The sequence below is a fragment of the Mastacembelus armatus genome, chromosome 4 (genome assembly GCF_900324485.2).
Source record: "Mastacembelus armatus chromosome 4, fMasArm1.2, whole genome shotgun sequence".
Classification (NCBI taxonomy): Eukaryota; Metazoa; Chordata; class Actinopteri; order Synbranchiformes; family Mastacembelidae; genus Mastacembelus; species Mastacembelus armatus.
This window is the reverse complement of record NC_046636.1, coordinates 23746744-23767187: the sequence shown is the minus strand read 5'-3', so window position 1 is coordinate 23767187 and position 20444 is coordinate 23746744. Positions and strand designations below refer to the sequence as shown.

At 40.5% G+C, this 20444-nt stretch overlaps 1 protein-coding gene across 1 annotated transcript in view; it reads left to right on the top strand.

Moving 5' to 3' along the window:
- Positions 1-2617: 2617 nt before the first annotated feature.
- The window catches only part of lingo3a (leucine rich repeat and Ig domain containing 3a), a 33308-nt gene continuing 15481 nt past the window's right edge, over positions 2618-20444 (top strand). The window contains exons 1-2 of the mRNA XM_026305455.1: positions 2618-2742; positions 5545-6121. The gene's annotated coding sequence lies outside the window, so the exon portion shown is untranslated. The remainder of the gene's footprint in view (positions 2743-5544; positions 6122-20444) is intronic.

Sequence of the window (20444 nt, the reverse complement as noted above, 5' to 3'; positions counted from 1 at the left end):
CCATCTCTATTTACGCCTTCATCCTTCTCTTACTCCCCATAGATCAGTCTTCAGGGGAAAGCAGATGTCTTCTCTTTGTCACCTCCTCCTTTTTCTACTGACTGCTCACACATTTCTCCTCTCCTCTTGGGTCTTTGGGCTCCCTGTCGACTCTGTAGATCCCTTTTTTAAAATCTCCTCTCCTTTCCTCTCCTCTCCTCTCCTCTCCTCTCCTCTCCTCTCCTCTCCTCTCCTCTCCTTCACTCATTTTGTCTTAGAGTCATCACTAATCCAGCCCCATCCTGTCTGTATATTACTTTATTGTTCTTCCTGCTTCAGCTGAGCTCTGGTGAGTAACCAACCTTTGTCAAAGCCTCTGGCTATGGAACTGTCCAACCTACACATACACTCATACAAATGCACAAAATAATATGTCACGCAAGCACTGAAGCACTAGCATATTACTCATCCTGCCTCTGCCTGGCTACAGCTTGGAAATCTTCACTTCAAGTCTTCACAGCATATTATAAGTTTAAAATATGTCTTCATGCACATCACCTAAACAAGGAAAACAAGCAGGACAGTGGCCCTTAAGAACTGGGGTTGGATAGCACCTGACCGACACAGAGTCGTGTAACTAAGTCCAGAATAAATATCTGTTGGTAGCCATCATACTTCATTTTGTCATATTTCTGGCTTACACAGAAAGTCTCAAGCTCTAGCTTGTAATCTGATGTGTTCTGCGTAATGTGTTATACTTATTTTCTGTCCTCACTGTCGGCCCTGCTAACTCCACCACAGATAGCACAAAGGAGAAATCAGCACCAGCAGAGACAGCAGATGCTTTTTGTGCCACTTTGTGTGTCTTTGTGTACATTCATGCTTGTGTTGTGATGAATGCACTTACTGCCTGAATATGTCTGCACTGTTAGTGAAGTACATGTGCCACCTCGGAGCTTGTGTCCCCCACAGGGAGTCCAAAGAAGGGAGATGAACTGAGCAGCAAGGATTACTCACACAGCCTTTTTCACGGCTACTGTGAGAATCTAACACTCTGCTTGTGTGCTCACACACATACACACACAAGGTTTCTAGTGTGGTGGTTCTTCTTGTCACTGGTTCACAGGTGGAGGGGGGTCTCGGCTGTTTGTCTGTAGATCTAACAAGCAGCCAAAGGCCAGATGGGCTCAGCACGGCATTCACAGGGCACACTCTTGAACACACAACTGGTGGGCATAAAGCAGGTATGACTTACATCATTACACAAAAATATGATGCATCATGAACATCTATTTGCTGTCTTATGTATTATAATATAATGTACTGTACCACAAGTACAGTCCGTGATATTCAGTATATTTTTTTCACTGTTGTTTTGGACTCTGTAGGATCATGACTGAAAAAGCTAAATCAGTTTTACATGTTATGGGTGGACAAGACAGAAAATAATTACTGCTACAGACATTATGTTTATTCCCTGTTTTCTTTTGACCTTTGAGCTTTGCATTTGGCTCCAGGGATGGTAATGTTGGTCCACCTACCACTTTGGTCAGACTGAATTTGATTGCCAAGAAAATCAAGGTTCCAACAGGATGAACTCTACTGACTGATGTCACCATGAGACTGAGCCCTTTTTTAGTTTTGAGTGAAATCTACAATTACATATTTGATGTATTTCCTATTAAATCTGTTTCAGAAACTTGGAATGAATTGTAATCATTTTGGTGTTCCCTTAACTTCCCATGTAGCACTAATGTCAGACTTAATTTGTCATACCAATTAATTGATAACTTTAAAATGTTAGCATGTTACACCTAAACTAAGATGGTGACCATGGTAGACATTTGATCTGCTTCACATGAGCTTGTTAGCATTGTCATTATGAGCGTGCTGACATTAGAATCTACAGTATCTCAAGGCACTGCTGTGCCTATGTACAGCTTCATAGATCTGCTCACATGACTGTAGTTGTCCTTATAGTAAAATACTGCACCTGTGAAACTCAGACTTTCAATGAAACCATTTGGGCAAGGAACATCACATTGCGCTTGAATTGCCTGCATCTCATAAACATATGCCAGCTATGCTGAGTTGCTTCAGTTTAAAAGGTCACAAATCAAAAAGGTTGGAGAAAAAACTGATGTTGACCCAGTTAACCCAATTATAGACTCAAATGATCCCCAGAATGACAAGTACTAGATACCCTTGCTTTTTGTTTTGCAGTTTTTTCCAAGTATTCTCCAAATTGCTCTATGAATCCTGGCAGACTGAATTCTCAGGAACTGTAAAGTAGGTGTGTGCCATATCCCAATGCTGTGCTTCCTTTTGTCTCATTTGTGGAAATGTGCACCTTTCCTCTTAGTTGTATGTTTTGTTTTCAGTGAGTGGGTGTGAATTAATGGGAAAAACTGCTTTTAGTTGCCTAAGGCCATTAGCTTGTTGATTGCCTGTGTGAGTGGGTGACTTTTAGAGATATAAAACTGACTGAAAGGTTTGCTGAGTCTTTGCTAATGGCCTTTATTCAAGGTGAGCTGTGGTTGTAGATGTTTAAAGTAATAATGCTGTAGTAAATAACAGCTTTGTTGAGCTCCTAATGTGTTTGGTTTTGTTTAGACTGTCATTTGGGATGTTGTTAAGCAGATTTTCAGTGTCTTTCAGGCTTTGTCAGTACAGTGAGGGTCTGCGTGTGTCCACTGATTCTACTGGCTGATGCAATTTCTTTCTTTTGCGACACTGTGGTGCCCCACCAATCAAATCAAGCAGGTATGTACCATCTCCACTTCTTCAAATTCCCATATGGTGGCTCAAAAACCAACATTAAAGGGTAACTGTCTTCAGTAAACCTGAAGCATGCTGCAGTGCGCTGCTGCTATTCAAGTAATGTAGCTGCATTTAAAATTGTGATTTAGTGTAGTCACAGCCTGAAGTGCTAATGTACAATTTACAAACTCTGCAAATTGCATACATATATTATAGTAGTAAAAAGAAAATACTTAGCCAACAATGAAAACTGTGGCCTAAAAATAAGAAAAACATATAAATGACATTGTTGATGTTGTCTGCAAACAGTGTATTATGGTAATGGAAAGTCATATCACTCACTCCTTAATGTGATTTGTAAGCCCCTTTATACAGAAGACATAGGTTCTCACACATGAAACTAATGCTCAAATTATTTAAAATGAAAATGAACAACATTACAGGAACATACATTTAATTTCAGAATTTGAAATTAATACAGCATTAAGGCTGCTGATGCTAATACAAGTGATTACCAGTGTGCATGATTTTTTGGTTTCTTCACAAAATCGCCCTATGAAATGCTCTGGCTTAATTAGATGTATTAAAATTCATAGCACATAAAGCACCATCACTGTACTTGATGACCATACTTAGTTAAATGTACCAAATTACTTAGAGCAGCAGTTCCCAAATGTTTTCTCCTGGTCCTCCTTTTTTAGATAAGAAAGCTGTACTTTGAGTTGGTGAAGACTCATCCTCTTATTTTTAGCTGGGAGCCCTCTGTGTTATGCTATCAGTGCTCAAGCATGCCTCTCGCCGCCCCCTGCAATAGCTCTGCCTCCCCCCTAGGGGCCCCGCCCACCAGTTTGGGATCCACTGCTTTAGAGTGTGTCTGAGTAGCACATTTTTGTTCATGACCACGATTGTGATTTTTTCTAATTCAGCCTTTCATACCTGCCACAAGAAACTGAGGGTAAGCAGTACTTTCAACTTGACAAATGACTAGGGAACCACAGAGCTGATGTATAGCCTTTTCAGCTTGCGCAGTAGGCAGCTACCACCCCCCTCAACACTTCCACACTGCAGAAACCGTTAAAAATATTCATCCACAAGAGCCCCTGGAACCCAGAGCAGACTTGATTCCTCAGGTATGAAGTACATGGTGATTATTACTGTGCTGCAATATAATTGTAAAGCTGCTGCAGAGCACATAATATCCTCCACTTAACACTGAAGCTGTTATTATAAACATCCCAAGGAAATGGGAAAATGACATTCATGAAGGTCATTGTACTGCAGACTACTGGTGTACAGCACCTTTTAACTTACAAAGCAATGTTCATATTATGGGATAGGACAACCACACAGTCTGCAGACAGTATGAAACATGGCACAGCCTCCATTTTCACCTGGATATGACACTCCTGCACTGCCTCAGGCTCTGATTTATGCTCTGCTAAAAGCATCAGTCAAATATAAAAGATGTGTCAGGATGCCTGAAGGAAGAATGCAAGTCTTCTTCTCCTTGTTCTCCTTGTTGGCATCTGAGCCCATTAAAGAGTAAAATGGGACTCCAAGCACTGTTGTTAAGAATGAATAGAGTGGGATATGTGCCCAGTCCATTTAAATTGTAAATACATCACCACATCTTTTGAGTTCACTGTTACTCTGTGGGGCAGTGGGTTAAGGTTGACAGCTGACTATATGTCGACGTATTTTCTGTGATGGACAAAACCTCAATGTACAGTTTTTGTATGAACAGATAGAAACATTTCAAAAATGTAATTCATTTTATTGTTGTTCAGGGGTATTTTTCTTAATGTAGATAACTGGCTTTGACACATCATGTTACACAATATTTTCTGGCACAATAACAGCACAGAAGCATTTTATTTGTGATTTTTTTATCACGGGCATCAGTTCTATTCAGTTTTAAAGAGCAGGAACCTTTTTCTACACTCACCATAATATGAAATACAATGCTTCCCTCTCTGCCTTCAACCACCGAGCACATGGCCGCTCTGCAACCATTGTAGTATGTGCAGCTGTAGCTCAGTTGGTGGTTGATAGATTGGGTCGGTGGTTAGCTGTAAGGTTGGTGGTTTGATGTTCATCTCCTTTTTGTGTCCTCGAACAAGACATTAAAACCCAAATTGGTATGAAAGCTGCCAAAAAAACAGGATGTGATGATGATGGAGCTTTGTAAGTGGCCACATGGTAGTAGTAGCAGTATTCTGAGCACTCCCCCATTTTCCCACATTTGCACCAAGCGAGATTTCTTTATCATGTATAGTCTGTGAGGAATTGAATGCATCGTCTCATAGACCACGATTCAAAAGAAAAAAAAAAAAGACTTAAATTCGCTTTGATGTATAAGTAGTATTTCTAATTTTACTAATTATAGTCTAAATTAGCCTATGAAGAAGATATGCTAGACATAACAACAAGCAGAAGTGCATTACTGAATTCATTCATCCATGTCAAGTAATGTTAAACAATTATTGTAGTGGTTAGAATTTGGGGCTGGAAAAGTACAAAATGTGTGTAATATGCAGCCATCACTCTAATAAAAGTGATAAAATAATATTTAAAATAATAACAACGGTAATTATGTCTTCATAATATTGAATAATTTCCAAATCTGCTCATATAAGTGTACATTTATATATTTAGAGTTGTCTTTTTGATTTTTAATTTTGGCACAAGTGGATTTCCATACAATCCGTCATGTCCCTGCAGAGTATTCCGAGTAAACCCACCACCTGAAAGCTGAAGTGCGATGAATTTTTAACTAGAGAGCTCTTTCTCCGTTTTATCCCACAGGACGTGAATATAGAACAAAACAGCCCCAATGAACAGCAGCCGAGTCCTCTGCCAAACAAACACTCACGCTGCGCTCTACAGCCCCCACACACACGCGCGCACACTCACGCACACTAACACACAAACATGCCAGGACTGTCTTAGACATGCAATCCAATAACGAGAGCACCATCAGTCCGAGCTGCCTGCCGCTGCCGGTGGCAGCCCTCACCGCTTCCCCGACACACAAAGCCTGGACTCCGCTGGGAGAGGAACTCCTGCTGCGTCTTTAGCGCAAAGAAGAGAGGGGAGAGCCGGGGACTTCATTTGTGGGGCGGTAGATAATTCAGCAGCAGTACCGGGAGGATTAGAGACAGAGGGGAGGAAAGGTGAGTGAATGCGGTCCAGTTCAGCTGCTGTTGCTGCCGCTGCTGCTGGAGGAGGAGAAACAAGAGGAGGTGGAGGAGGCTCAGACTCTGGAGAGGCTGGAGGAACAGCATTTTCCTGCACAGACGCAGCCGGTGCAGACGGCCAGCAGTGATCAGAGACCTCCAGGCTTGCAGATGGTGAAGGGACGCTTTGCAAGTTGTAGTCCTGGGTGAGTCAACTTCACATATTTTCCCACGCACACACTCATGTAGTGGTCCACTTGATTTGCTGTCTCACACTTTTACACAGTCTCTGTGTAAAAGATACATTGCTGATCTGAGATGCACATGGTATTTATCTTTTGAGTCACTCTCTCCTTCGCTGCCTGTTCCTTCTTCCCTTCCATCCAGTTTGCTGTGCTCGTCTAAACAGATGTCCTGATGACCATGAAATTCACTTCTGATCATCACAACACAAGTTCATCCTCTCAACCTCTTCTCACATTATTATGCTGCAGTCCCTGTTGATTGTTTGGCTCTCAGATGGACATTGGGTCTCATTCTCTCATGCTGCCTTTCTATCATGATCCTTGAAATGGTGTGTTAGTGCATCCATGGAAGCACAGCTCCTCTCTGTGCCTGTGTGTGTGTGTTTGGTTACCAGTTCTCAATTAGGTTTTAATGATCTAAACGTGGAGTAGAGACAGGAAGGCAGCGTTTGATCGATCCCTGCAGTCATCTCAGTGAGAGGCTCGGTGCCTGTTGTCAGTGTGACACATCTAAACTGTGTTTGCTCGGCCCTCTCCCAGCTCTCTTCCTTCTTTTATCGTGGCTCTCTTCAGCTCTTAGTGCAGTTCTCAAAATCAGCTTTTTGTTTCTAAGGAGGTTCTGGATACAGCTTTGCTTTAAGCTGTTCCTCAAAAGACGTATCTGGTTCACTCTCGGCCCCGCTTAGGTCTTACACATTTCAAAATTTCATTAAATGTAAATTAATTTTGTCATTGTATAAAGTATTTGACAAAAGGATTGCACTTATATGTGATGATGGCTGCAATCTTAATGGGATTTGTTTTCCTTCTAAGATTTGTGACATTTTGTATCTTTAATAGAAAATTCACAGGCTGTTGGTGGAGAGAGAGAGAGAGAGAGAGAGAGAGAGAGAGAGAGAGAGAGAGAGAGAGAGAGAGAGAGAGAGAGAGAGAGAGAGAGAGAGAGAGAGAGAGAGAGAGAGAGAGAGAGAGAGGGGCAAGGACATGAAACAAAGGTCTTAAATCACATATGATGCCAGACACCACTTAATTGATTTTTATGCCCTGATTTTCAGATCACGTGAGTTGCATCCAGTACTTTTATCGTTTTACCTCATGAGGTCTGACACTAACACTGCAGCGGAGAAAGTTATGTACCTGCTAAATTCTGCATTTTATAATTTTAATTAGAAACTTCATTGCTGCAAGATTCCTGATAAAATTCCAACATTTAGCATGTTTTGAGTAAATCCTGAGCGTTTCCTTATCAACATTACTTTGTTACCCGTTTGTTATCTGCTGTGCCTCAGGCATTATTAGGTTTGTTCCAATTCTTTGGTCCAATTAGACATTTTAGACTTTATCCTGTGACACTCTCCTGCAGTGTAGAATTGTAGCGTGTCTGAAGTTCATAGAGACTGGATCTAGAGTAGTTTTTAGGCAGATGTAGCTCAGGGAATAAGACAGTTTATCATGGCCGTTTAATTTTTGTTTGGTTGAATTGTACTTGAAGAGGACACTGAACCCCAGATTGTTCAGACTTGTGAGCGTAGATGCACATACAAGTGCTTTGTGCATCGAGGTTGAAAGGCCCTATGTAAATTTAGTTCATTTACTGTTTTTGTCTCACCAAATATACATATAACAGTGTAGTTGTATATACATGTGTCTTTGTCATCCTGTGGATTTCTAACTGCTTGTTGCGAGCTGTTACTGTCTAAAAACCAGGAGGCATTCATGTGAATGCAATTATACAACAGCATTAAATGCTCCCTGAGGTGACACTTAGACTCCCAATTTGACAGATTTATGTGTCCATAATGAAATGTCTGCTGACATTGTCAAGTCTGTGCGGCCCTTGAAGTGCATCGTTGAATCAGGCCTGTTAGTCTTGTTCATTACTACGCCTACACTTACCTTCTCATTTTGATCCTCTCTGTTGGACATAAAGCTGTCAGCCATGCTCAACAGTGACATTACCTCAACTTAACACTGCCGGTGCCCAGCCTCATTATTTTCAGCTCTGGAGTATTTATGAGGAGCAGTAAAACAGAGGTGCATCTGCTGTCAGCAAGATGAGGGCTTTGCTGCACATACGGTCAGGGCAGCAATGCCCTCGTCAGAGCAAGGCGTGAGGAAAAGACAGTAGGGTGCTGGAGAGAAAGTGTAGAGGGCCCCTGTGAGCGGCTGTCAGATACCTGCATGCACACTGACACATCAGCTGAGAAAGTTGTCACGGTTAACATGCCCAGCTGGAACAATCACAGGCCTGGGTGTGCTTTCCCTCCTGCCACTCACTGACCGCTCTAATACCGTTATAGATTTTCAGATGGGACCGTATCCTTGATGCAGAGCTTAGAGAGCATCCGGGTCTAACAAGTCTTTTATTTTGAGTGTTTTATTTTGACATTTGTTATGATGTTGTGATGACTGAGCCTTGCAGACCTTGCTACCTTAAGCAACGATTCTCAGTTTCTTTCATCTGAACAGTCGAGCCATATAAATTAATGTTCCCCTTCACTGAGTCAACCAGGTTCATAATGTTCATTTGAATTGATTTTAAAATTAAATTTTACAGAAGTAGATATAGTAATGAATTAATCATGTATCAATTAGTTTTCTCATTAACTCTTATTTTAATAACTTATCCATTACCATCTATTATCTATGCCACTTATCGTATGGGGGCCATAGGGGAGTTGTATTTTTCTGTACTTCTATTTAAGTATTATGGTAATTTATCCATTAGTTTTAGTTAAATATTTTAATCCTTAATGTTATTTTTAGCTGTTTCAACATTTCTGTTCAATATCTAACTAGTTTCCATGCAATCCTAATTACTGTTATATTGGATATATATTGGATATATTTTTTTATTCAAATCATAATTTTATTTTATCAGATTACTTCAGCTATATACAGGTATGTCACCTCTGAACTGTAGCACCTCAGGTACAAATGTTCATGGTTAATAATCTCCACCTTAAAAGACAATCAGCTGCACAGGCCTGAAGTCACATCTCCAGAAGTTCATTAGAATTACTTAGTTAAATCAGACACTAGTTTTAGCAGGGCTTAATTAGGGGTCTAAAATAAGAGTTTTACTCAAAATGACTTCTGTAAAATGAGCTGATGCTTTCTCAACAAATTAGCGAGGAAGCGAAGTAATGAAGGGCTGAATATTACAAGTCGTCATTGTAGTGCCATTTATTTAGATGACACTAATGGAGTCAGTAGTTCTACGGAGCATTTTGTTTTTTTTTTATAATGGGATTGAAGTAATGCAGCAGTGCAATGCATCAGCCCAGTGCAACACAGCAGATTAATAAAAGCACAAGATCTTCACTGAATGTGTTTTTGCTGTTTGAAGATAATGCAATTTATACCCACTCAGAATATTTCTGTCTCTGAATTAAAACTACATTAGCTTCCTTTTGTTGTTGTTGTTGGACCTATTTATTCTATCCTATCCTCACCATCACTGAGCACATGCACTACTCGGACATTTATGGAAACCAGGTGGGCTGTCTTACACTTTTTTTAGTTACTTTCTTGCATTTTTGAATCGTTTACCCAGTTCATGCTATCTCGATTTCGAAGAAGCCTTTATTAAAACTGCGTCCCTTAAGCTGATGATATGGCCTGTTTGGCTTTACTGGACCCGCTCAAAAAGACTGGAGCCACAGCAAAGATGAGATACAGAGAGGTAGCGATGAGATGGGGGAAAGGACTTTTGCCCTGTGGATGCTGCATATTTTATATTTTCTGAGGTCTCTGGATGAAAGAATGTGAGAGGAGCTGGCCATGGCATTACGTAAGTACTAAAAGGGAGGCCAAAGGATCTCTGAGTGTAGGTGAGCAGTGCTTACAAATTTAAGTTCAGAGTTCAGAGGCTACACTATAGCTGATGTTTCTTTCATGAAGTCATTTTGTTGGCCCATAAATACGCTTAATCAGTGGCTGTTTTTTTTCTGAATTAACATCACACTGAATTGATCCACTAAAATACTGATGTAAACAGTAGACAGTCCTGTGTATGTTCACTTTAGCTTGTGTCAGCTGAAAGATTAAAACCTTTGTGTAAGTGAGCTGATATTCAAAATTGTGTCTTTGAGTGTGACAGACAGTGTCTCCAACACAGAGTTGTGTTATATAATAAAGCACTGTGTATTTGGGGAGTTTATATACTTGTCAGGCTGTATTTCTATTGCTTGCTGGCAGCTTGAGCTGCTGCAACTTGCCAGCCCTAACAGTATTTTCCAGTATGGGACAATGTTGAGTGAGATTAAAATAAGTATTGAAGTAGTAATGATGGAATGTTTTTCTGCCACAGTCCTAAATAATATTATGAAATGATTCCTATTAAAATATATTGTTCTGTCTGTCTAGGGCGTACCTCACCTCTCGCCCAATATTAGCTGACCCACATACACCTATAGCACAACAACATCTGATCCATTGGAAAATTGTCCTTAGTCAAAGCACTGCAGCTTGTCAGCAAAAATATATAGTATGACTCATTTAGATATATCCTTACCTGTAAAAACCTTAGTTTAAAAACACCAAGCAATAATTCTGACAGCACAATCTTTAATCGTTGTTTGTCTCCTTCTCCAGGCTTTGTGAAATATTTTGAGACTTCAAATGAAAAAAAAAAAAAATCCAGACTGTAAGCAACAGTGAGCTATTAAGCTTTGTGAGCACAGTTTGTTTTAAAACTAGCCTTTTATCTGTTTCACACCATTAACTGACTTTAACATTTTATAATAATCAAAACACAGTCTAATATTTCTATTACAACTATTACAAAGAGTTTCTTTACTTGATAAAATATCACTTGTGGACAAAAATGAAAATCCTGAGGACATTTCTATCACTAAACACATTTACTGCTTTGTATAAACCAAGTGATTGCAAACTGTAAAGATATGATTATTTTTGCTTGAATTGATATCAGACCTTCCAGCTCTGTTATTAACCACATTCGTAGCAGCTGAGCCGGGCAGACACGGCTTACTCTATTTTGAACCTCTGTGTCGAACCAGCTGTGCCCTGTGGGTTGACTCAAGTTACACACATCTTTAATGCCATCTCTCCATGGGCCGTGCACACGAGCTAGCACTTTAATCAGCTCTTTTCAATTATGTAATTATGACAAAGTCTAGATTAACACATGACATGGAGTGTGGTTTTGTTGTAAGATGGATTCCAGAAATTGAAGCACAACACACACTCACCGTGTTTTTCTATTTTTTCTTTGCCTCAGCATATGTGTGTTGGTGGTAATTAAAAAAACACATGCAAGTGATTAGGTAATATCTAATTAAATATATATGCACATCAATAATGTCACTAGTCTTTTCTAATTGATTTGTTAGCACTTTACGATCCAAAGTCACACAATGTCCCTTCAGTCTTGAACCAACTAATGACATTAACTCTTTATGTGCTGTGGCCAGGCACACTTAACACAGGACCAGTGGGTTAATTAGTCATTCTTTAAATGGGTCCTGACATTCACAGCAGTTAAGATGTTTGACCCAGCTGAGCTTCGAAGCGTTCAGTCGGCTGATTGCTGAGTGGTGATGATGCATTCACATCAAGATTAATGTGATTAGCTATGCAAAAATAAATACTCCTGCAGACAAGATCTACATCTGGGTTTGGTTTATGGAGATCTCTCAAGTATTGTCTAATTCCCTCACTTTTCCTGCGCTCATTCTCATTAGGAAATTGGTCTTTGAACTCACTGAACCAGTTTTAAATATCCCAATGAGCAGTCAGAGTAAATGAATATTAAAGATTCATGCATCTTTGCATCTTCATATCAGTCCATTAGCCCCAGTGCTGCTCTCCTTTCTGCTCTGTGGATCACACTGTCAGAACTAAAGCCAACTTTTATCTTCTTTTTAACCGCTGAACATAAATCAGATAATCAGTAGATCATAGAACTTTCCTGAAGTGGAGATCAGTAGAACAGAGATGAGACTACACTGCTCAGTGTGGTTGTTCTCTCCATTTGTCGTTCCTTCATCTGCCTTCAGTGTTCATTCTTTTATGTGTTGCTTATGGCTCTTTTTCTTTTTGCAAACTTGCATATGTGCTTTACTCTGTGGAAGAAGAGAGGCATGAAATAGGAAATTATGAGATGGGATTGTCTGTGTAATTTAAAGTTGGTGATCTTCACTATTTAAGTTCATTTACTTTGTGGAGAAGGGTTAGATGAGAAGATTGATACAGGGGGAAGCAGCTATCCTGATTCTTTCCAGTAGGTAAAAAAAACTGATCAAAATCCAATGTTTTCTTTAAAGTGCTCTATGGTGTTTGTCCAGCTCAGCATGCTAGTGTGTCAGGACCGCTGTCCTTTGCAGCAGCCCACAGTGCAACTATTTTGCTCATATAGAGTCAGTGACTGAATTCTGGTGTCACTGGTGTCAGTGCCTAAATTCAGATTCTCTGTAAGCTCCAACTCTAGTTTTTTTTACTTGTATGTAAACATTGATCCATTTCATTTTCTTTACTGTAAGAAAACAATTTTATGCACAATTAGCTGACAGGATATTATGCTAAATGAATCATTAGAAGAGATTTTGATCACCAGAGGGATTACATTTTGTTTCTCCTTAATTTTTGTCTTCATGATGTGGAGGTTGCAGCAAGGTCAGAAATGACCTGTTGCACTTTCTGTGTTCATTAGTGCGTTTGAGCTTGGAGCTTGAAGATGTTAAGGCCATCTGCCAGCTGACAAAAAATGTTACTACTTAATTTCTGGAGTCGTTCATTTGAGCTGGGTTGCTTAACTAACCTTTATTTTTGATGTGAAACTAAAGGTTTATCACTCTTGATATTTCACTTTATGACTTGGTCAAAATATCGTTCATGCTAGTGTTGGGAAGTGGTGAATATTAGAACTGATGGTGATAATTACACTAATGGGCAATGCATTAATAATACCAGTGCAGTTCGACCAGAGGTGGAGTGTTTCAACATTTGATTGAAGCTAATGAAGGATTTTTTTTGGTATATATCTGGTTTTATATTGTACCACTGAAAAACCTTAAGCTTTTTTGTGCATGTAACACGAACGGCACTCCCTTCATGCAGCCCAAGAGAGGGTGGCAATATATTTTTAGACAAATGCCTTTTCCCAGACTGTCAATTGAAACAAATGTCAAAGCCAGGAAGAAAATCGCTCCATTGTTTTGTTTCTGCATCATTTGAACTAATGACTCTGAAGCTGTTTGTGTCCCTGCGTAACTGTGACAGATGGGTGTGATGAGATTGTGCTTAACAGACTGGGATTCGTCTCCCTCCCTCACCTTTTTCCTTCTTCCTCTCTCTCTATCTTTGGGAACATACGGATTCGGTTTGCCCGTCAGAACTGTTTGATCAGAAGTAGTCTGCTGGGTATCAGTGCTTTGAACCAACTCAAAACTGTGGCAAGATTCTCTTCGCTTGTAGGGGGCATTATAGAGTCTATACTCTGCTTGTACAATAGCTGGAAGACTGTGTACTCGTCCATTTTTATATGTGGAGGCGGGTTGCATGATGCGTCTGTGAAGTAAGGGGCTATGTTTGTCAGTATAGGTCACAGTCTGTGGATCTGTGTGTCTATGAATATCTCTGCATTCCATGGTGTGCATGCATATGTGCATAAACACGTCTGGTAATGCCTTTCTGTCAGATTGCCTCAGTTTGACAGATGTACTTTCTGATCTCTTCTGTTTGCTGCACTTTGAGGTGTCAAGCACAAGCTGCTTCTGGACATTATCAGAGCATTATGAATTTATCAAGGGATCCAGAAGAGATGCAGGGAGACAGTGTATCATGGAGCTGACACTTCACTCATCTGTCATTGGTTAGGAATGAATTATTAATCTTTTTTTTGTGTGAAAACATTGATCACAGAATCGGGGATCGGCCCCCTTGCATGACAGTGCACCTCATCTCTTCAAAGACTGCCCTGCCTGCTTTCCTTTCCCTCCGTCCCTTCCAATGTACTCTCATAGCATTCTTTCAAAGAATTAGCTTTTCACTCTCCCTCTGCCTCTCACTATTGTCTTGAGTTGAAATGCCTCATCAGAACCACGTTCAATGGAGCTCTCGATTGTCTCTGTGTGGGGAAGGTAGCGTCTGCATGTCAGAGTAAACACTTTCAAAAGAATCTGTGAATAATTTGTACCTCGGGATGTAGCTGCGGTTGTGTCTGTTTGCATGAATGAGGCGTTTGTTATTTATTTATTTTGGTGCGGTGCAGTGTGCTGTTTCATGCTGTTTCATCCCAGTACATCCACTGCTGAGTTCCTGTGTGATGCCAGAACACATCTATGTTTAATGTGCAGACAGGGCCCAATTACTATGTGCCGTTGCTGTACCTAGAGACTTTACAAAGAGCCCCTTCACAAGCCACATAAAAAACTATTGTGTCATTATCTGCCTCAGACTTGAGCTGGCATGGCTTAGTGATCCCCTTTAAGGATCCTAATTGTTCAGCAACTGCACAACATCATGGACATTTGTGTTTTGCCTTCAGGTTAAATTTACATCAGAAAACTATTTTGAAGCCCAAGTTGTGGTTTCTCTTTTATTTTAGAGACTGAAAATTTAAGCAGTAGAGTGAACACCCCTCCTCTTTGGTGCTGCTTCATCCCTCTTTCCTTCTCTTCCTCCCGGAGGCCTTTGGGGAGAGCAGCTGAGTCACCCTCTCCTCCCTCTCTTCATTTTCAGTCTGTCTCTGCTCCTCCTTCCTCCACCTTCCTTCTGTTTTTCTTACTGAGCCTTCATCACAGGAGTTGACAACCTGTGTCAAATGCCAAGGTTCACTGTTAATTCCCTGCAGAGCCTCATCTGAGTGAGTGTGTGTGTGTGTGTGTGTGTTTTGTTTTTTTTGCATTTAGCAGAATTTATGTGTGCATGTTTTACTGTCAGCATGCGTGTCCCCTATTAGGCATTCCTGTTAGTCAGAGCTGTATGGACTGCTGCAGTAGCAGCAGCAACACATTATGTGATGGAATCTATCTTGAGTTCAGATTTACGCTGGAGAGATAAGAGAGTGCAATTGTCAACAAACCACCACACACACATGCACACACACACAGTTACTGTCTGTTCCTCTGAAGTGCCTCACTTCTGACATTTCTAAGGCTCTCCTCTCTCTATGTTCTGTCAGGATATATAATCCCCTCATCACCTTCCCTAAACCATCTCACATCTCTGCTTTCTGTTTTTATGTGTCATTTTATAAAAAAAGTCTCTGTTCTTTTATCTTCAATTCATCATCTTATTTTGCATAGTGCCCTGATTTCTTTTGCCCAATACGTGTGAAGGCACTCCTGTTCTATTTTTTTTTTTTGTTTGTTTTTTTTGTGTTTTGTTGACTTATTTTTTTCCACACACTCAGCACCTTCCTGCATGCTTGTCCTTTCTCCCTCCTCTCCCTCTTCTCAAACACTTGACACCTTGCCCTGTTTTAACAAGAAGTTTGTTGTAGCATTAGTTAATCTCTCAGAAGACATGGCACAGATACAGACTCTATGACTTTTTCTACTTCAGTTTGTAGCTATAAACAGGAACTTCTTCCCAAGCAAACATCCCTTTATTATTTAACTGGCACAAAAAGGCAAATAAAGAGAATGAATACATTTGTGATTTAACAAATGAATGATTACCTCCCTTAGTTGTGTGCAGTTATTTTTGTGAATGCAGAGAACCGAGTGTGATATTAAAGTTTGAATATTAATCAACAATTAGCTGCAGTCTGTGGTGTGATGTGCTGTGAGACTGTTTCTGTGCTGTGAGAGCAGATCCAGCGCCAGCATTGTTGCTTGAGATCCCATAATTGCCTCTGAATTCTTCCTGTAATTAACACTTTTGGATAATTATGCCAGAATCCCAGACCTCACCATTCTCACATTATTAGGCTCAGCACGGCTGGAAGGAAAACATTCACATACACACAAGTATGTGCAGTCACATGTACTGTGCACTACTGAGAAAGCATATTGGAAGATTTAACAGTTTAGTGCTTTCTTTATTGCCTTGAAGTGGATTAGTTCTATACAACATTAAAAGATGTTTTACTTAACTATTTCCATTTTCTTTTACTTGTGGTCACATTTTAGCTGAGGCTGTTTTCGGCCATCAGAGCTCTCCCAGTCTTTGCAGTAGTGAGATTAAAGCAGCAGAGGAGAGATGGGAAGTGGACCGGGCAGTGTGGCTGTTCCCAGCGGCACAGGATTAGAGGTTGGGACAGTGAAGTAGGCCATATAAACAGGCTCAGCTAAAATATGGACAAGAGACCATAACATAGAGCTGGTTGGCCCAGTACATGTCATCACCATGTCATTATGCTGTAATCCCAGACCAGCCACTATTCTGGCTGCATGTGTGCAAATTCACTGTCAGATGTGGCCTGTTTTATCAAAAATTGTATTTTGGTGCTGGATTGTTTTGCTCATGTAAGATATGTGACTGAAAAATAAATGAGAGCCTTCTGACATTTGTCTGGGTTTTATGAAACAAAGACATGACAAGAGCAGCCTGGAAAGTAACTAGATATTGTGTTTGTTTATTAAAAAATAGCAGTCTATTTTTTTTTTTAGTTTTTACTGCTTTGATTTATGTTGCTGGATTCTTAAGGATAATTCAAGAAGGGCAGGAAAAAGGTTTTGTCTTCATATATTTTGCTGGCAGGTCTAAATCTTTTCCTGGAGAAAAGATTTGATTGTTGGTGAAAAAGCAACACTGACCCGGACCCAAGTAAAATCACATACAAATTATTAAACCAACAACCAAACAAACAAAGATGACAATTGTAGACATCAAAGGTAATAACACTGGAGAAACTTCTGAGGCGTGAAAGATGAAAAAATATTCAAAGCAGTCTTTGTTCTTGCTTTTTTGCCATTCAAATTAGAATTTTCAGATGATCGTCAAAAATATACTGTGAAATCAGGCCAACACAGAAAATAAAAAAAATCTAATACGAATGAGAACATATACAAATGGCCTGAAAACTGAAACTGAGATTGTGAACATTTATTTGGAAGCAGATGTTAGTTTTGAGCAGCTGGGCTGTGGATGGTGAGAAACCTTTCAGGCCTTCTCGGATGCAGCATGGATTTAATGAGACAGACTACATCAAGTGACATGATGCACGATTACAGCAGGGCACTGGGATTCTTTCCTCTTCAGTGACAATGACGAGCCCTTGCAGTTTAGTTCAGAGCCAGTGAAGACATGAAAGGGGCAAAGGAGAGGACAGGAATGGCAGCCAGCACCGTCTTACAGCAAAGACAAAGAAAAACAAGAAACAGATTTACAGTTTCAGCCTAGTCTCAATACGAAGTGACACAAAAATGTTCTCAGCATGTCCACAAGGAGCCAATGAGGCACATGTTGTACTTTGGAACGTATATGATGTCTGTATCTGTGTGTCTTCACTTTTTCTGCCTGCTGGACTCTCTTGCTCCACAGATGCTCTTCTTACCCGGGCTCTCCCATCATTACTTCCACCTCTGCTTCAACATATGTATTTTAATTCTTCTTCATCAGCATTTGGGGAAACACTTATTCACTTTCTTGCTGGGAGTTAGATATGGAGATTGTGTTTGTGATTGTGTTTGTGATTGTGTCTCATGTGTTTATGATAAGTGTAGTTAATGCCAGTAGATGGTTAGGGGTAGACAGACAGCCTGGCTCTGTCCAAAGGTAACAACCAGCAGAGCTTTTAAAAGAAAGAAAAAAACAAACAAATGCAGGATGTTGTTTTTATGTCGTCTCTATGGTTTATCAAATGGCCTACTGAACATTTTGTTGCCATTACTTTAACTTCCTTTAAAAGACAGCAGTACTCTTACACTGGCCTCAGTCACTAATACAGTAGGCTTTATGTACAAGAGGGATATGCTTTAAAGGTGCTGGTAGACAGATTGTATTACTTTTGAACACAGCCAGTTTAGCTGCTTCCTCATATTTATGTTATGGCTTTAGCTCTAGCATTAGCAGCAGTTCTAGCCTCATATTTACCATACAGACATAAAAGTGTTATTGTCTTCTCACCTCTCTACAAGAAAGGAGATTTTTAAAATGTAAGACTGCTTCTTTACACCTCACTCTGCCTCATCTTCCTTGCTCTCCATCCTTTACACAACATCCCCTTCCTTCTTCTTCACTTTCACAGTTTCCCCCTCGCCTCCAGGTCAGTCTGGTGCCTTAACCTTAGGTGGCCAGTCTGTTTCAGGACCAGCCAACACCCCTGACAAGCAAAGTCACCTCCACAGTGTATGTATTGTCACCAGACAAGCTGTGCGAGTGTCATCACGAGGACATTTCAGTGAACAAGCATTTGGACAGTAAGACATCTAAAGTCCTCCCTTAACTGTACTCACGTAAGGATGAGGTGTGTCTTTTGTGGGCTTGACGTTTTCTCTTCTTTTGTGAACTGGCTTCAACTTTCAGTAGTCATGTTTGTTATGGATTTCAGCTGGATTGAGCTGGTTGAGTGTGGTCTGTGAGCTTTCTCTCTGTCATCATGTCTGTCACCATCACGACTGCAGCTGTCCTTCCAGAAAAAATTTGTATCAACCTGCTAAATGTGCCTGCATCCTGTGTCCTGGTACCTTTTCGCCTCCAGTTAAGTTCATGCTTCTGATCTGATGTGAAACATGATGATTTGAATCAATGTGTTTCTCAGAAATGATCACAGGTGCAGCTACAGCCAGAGGCACATTTCTTGAATATTACTGAGATAAACTCACTCTGCCTGGTAATTTTAAAAGGGTGAAAGTAATAAAGCCACTGATATTCTTTTAATAACAACTGATCAAATATGTATTGCAAAAGGGATTGCTTATGGTGATAAACGCACTGATGATTACCACTTGACTCAGTTTTCCTGCTCAGCTAAGCTTTCTAGTTTCTTTTAGCTGATTTTGATTTTCATGTCTGCAGCCTTTTCTTTTTGGTTCATTCTCACTGCTCTCACAACATCGATTTATTGAATATTTACAAATCTGCTGTGTCTACCTGCCCAGCACCAAACAATAAACAGAGAGAATTAGAAACTAGCCAATTTCGCTTTAAAACATACCATGTTTTACTCTGGAGTTGGTAGGGACCAGAAACACTGGGTTTAAGCCTCAGTAATTATCCATTTGTCTTTCTTTTGGTTTGTTGAATACACTCACTAGAGGACGGAGCAGTTGAACTCTTGGTGGGAAAAGCTTAAATGGGTCCAAATGGAGGAAAAATAGTGTCTCAGTTATAAAAGCTAGCGATGCTTGGAAGCTGTCGATGCCTTTGATACTTCATGTTAGACTGAGTGGCTCAGTCAGCTAATCTCTTCAACATTGTGGATGGACAGCTGTAGGATCTAATATGATGGGAAATATGCAGACTCCCATCTGTCCTCTTGCTTATAACAAGAGCTGGTCTCATCTGGGACCTCCAGCAGTACAGAGACCGATCTGCCTGATTCCATCAGCGCCTTTCAGCTGCATCTCTTCCTAGTTTATTACTCGGACAGGACTTTCTCCACCTCACTGCTGTCGGGTGATGAATTATGAATAGATGTGAATCCATCTGCACTCCCGGCCAGGCCTGAGGATTACTTTCAATTTGCACACCGTTCCCCTTGCTCCCTTACTGGCTTGCGTGGCTATTCAGACTTCCTTCTCAAGGGACCTTGAGGGCAGTATTATATTGCTGCCTGAAACCTGAACCCCGCCAATCATGTAAAAAGTTTGAGAAATGAATTTCTACGGTTGCTCGGTGCACTGTATACAGTTACACAGTGGTGCTGCCTGTGTGTCTGACTCCTTTTTAACATGTACACAACAGTTCTCACTTTCATTGTGGAAGGAAGAGGAAGTTGGAGTGCATGTGTGACCCCTCTCAGATACTCACTGACTCCAAATAACTGGTTGTAATTTGGCGCTGTTGATGAGCAGGCAGCAGGCAGTGAAGGGGAAGCAGAAAGGACAGGGATCCTTTTAATGAAGCCAATGAGAAGGACATGGAGAGCCTGCAGGCTTCAAAAAGGATTAGAGCAGGCTTCAGCAGATTTAGGCTTGTGATGCTTCCACAAGTCTCTCAACCTTGAGGGGTGAAAAAAGGACAAGGAACATGTCAGAATATAGAATGAACATTTACATTTTATACAATGATAGACAGCACTGTAGACATCCCTTCCTTTGTTATAGCTCGATCTGCTCTCCTCATGGAGATGTTAGTAAACTGAAAGATTTTTCTAAAGGTCAGGGTCTCCAAGACTCTAACCTTTTAATATACAACTTACATATATTCC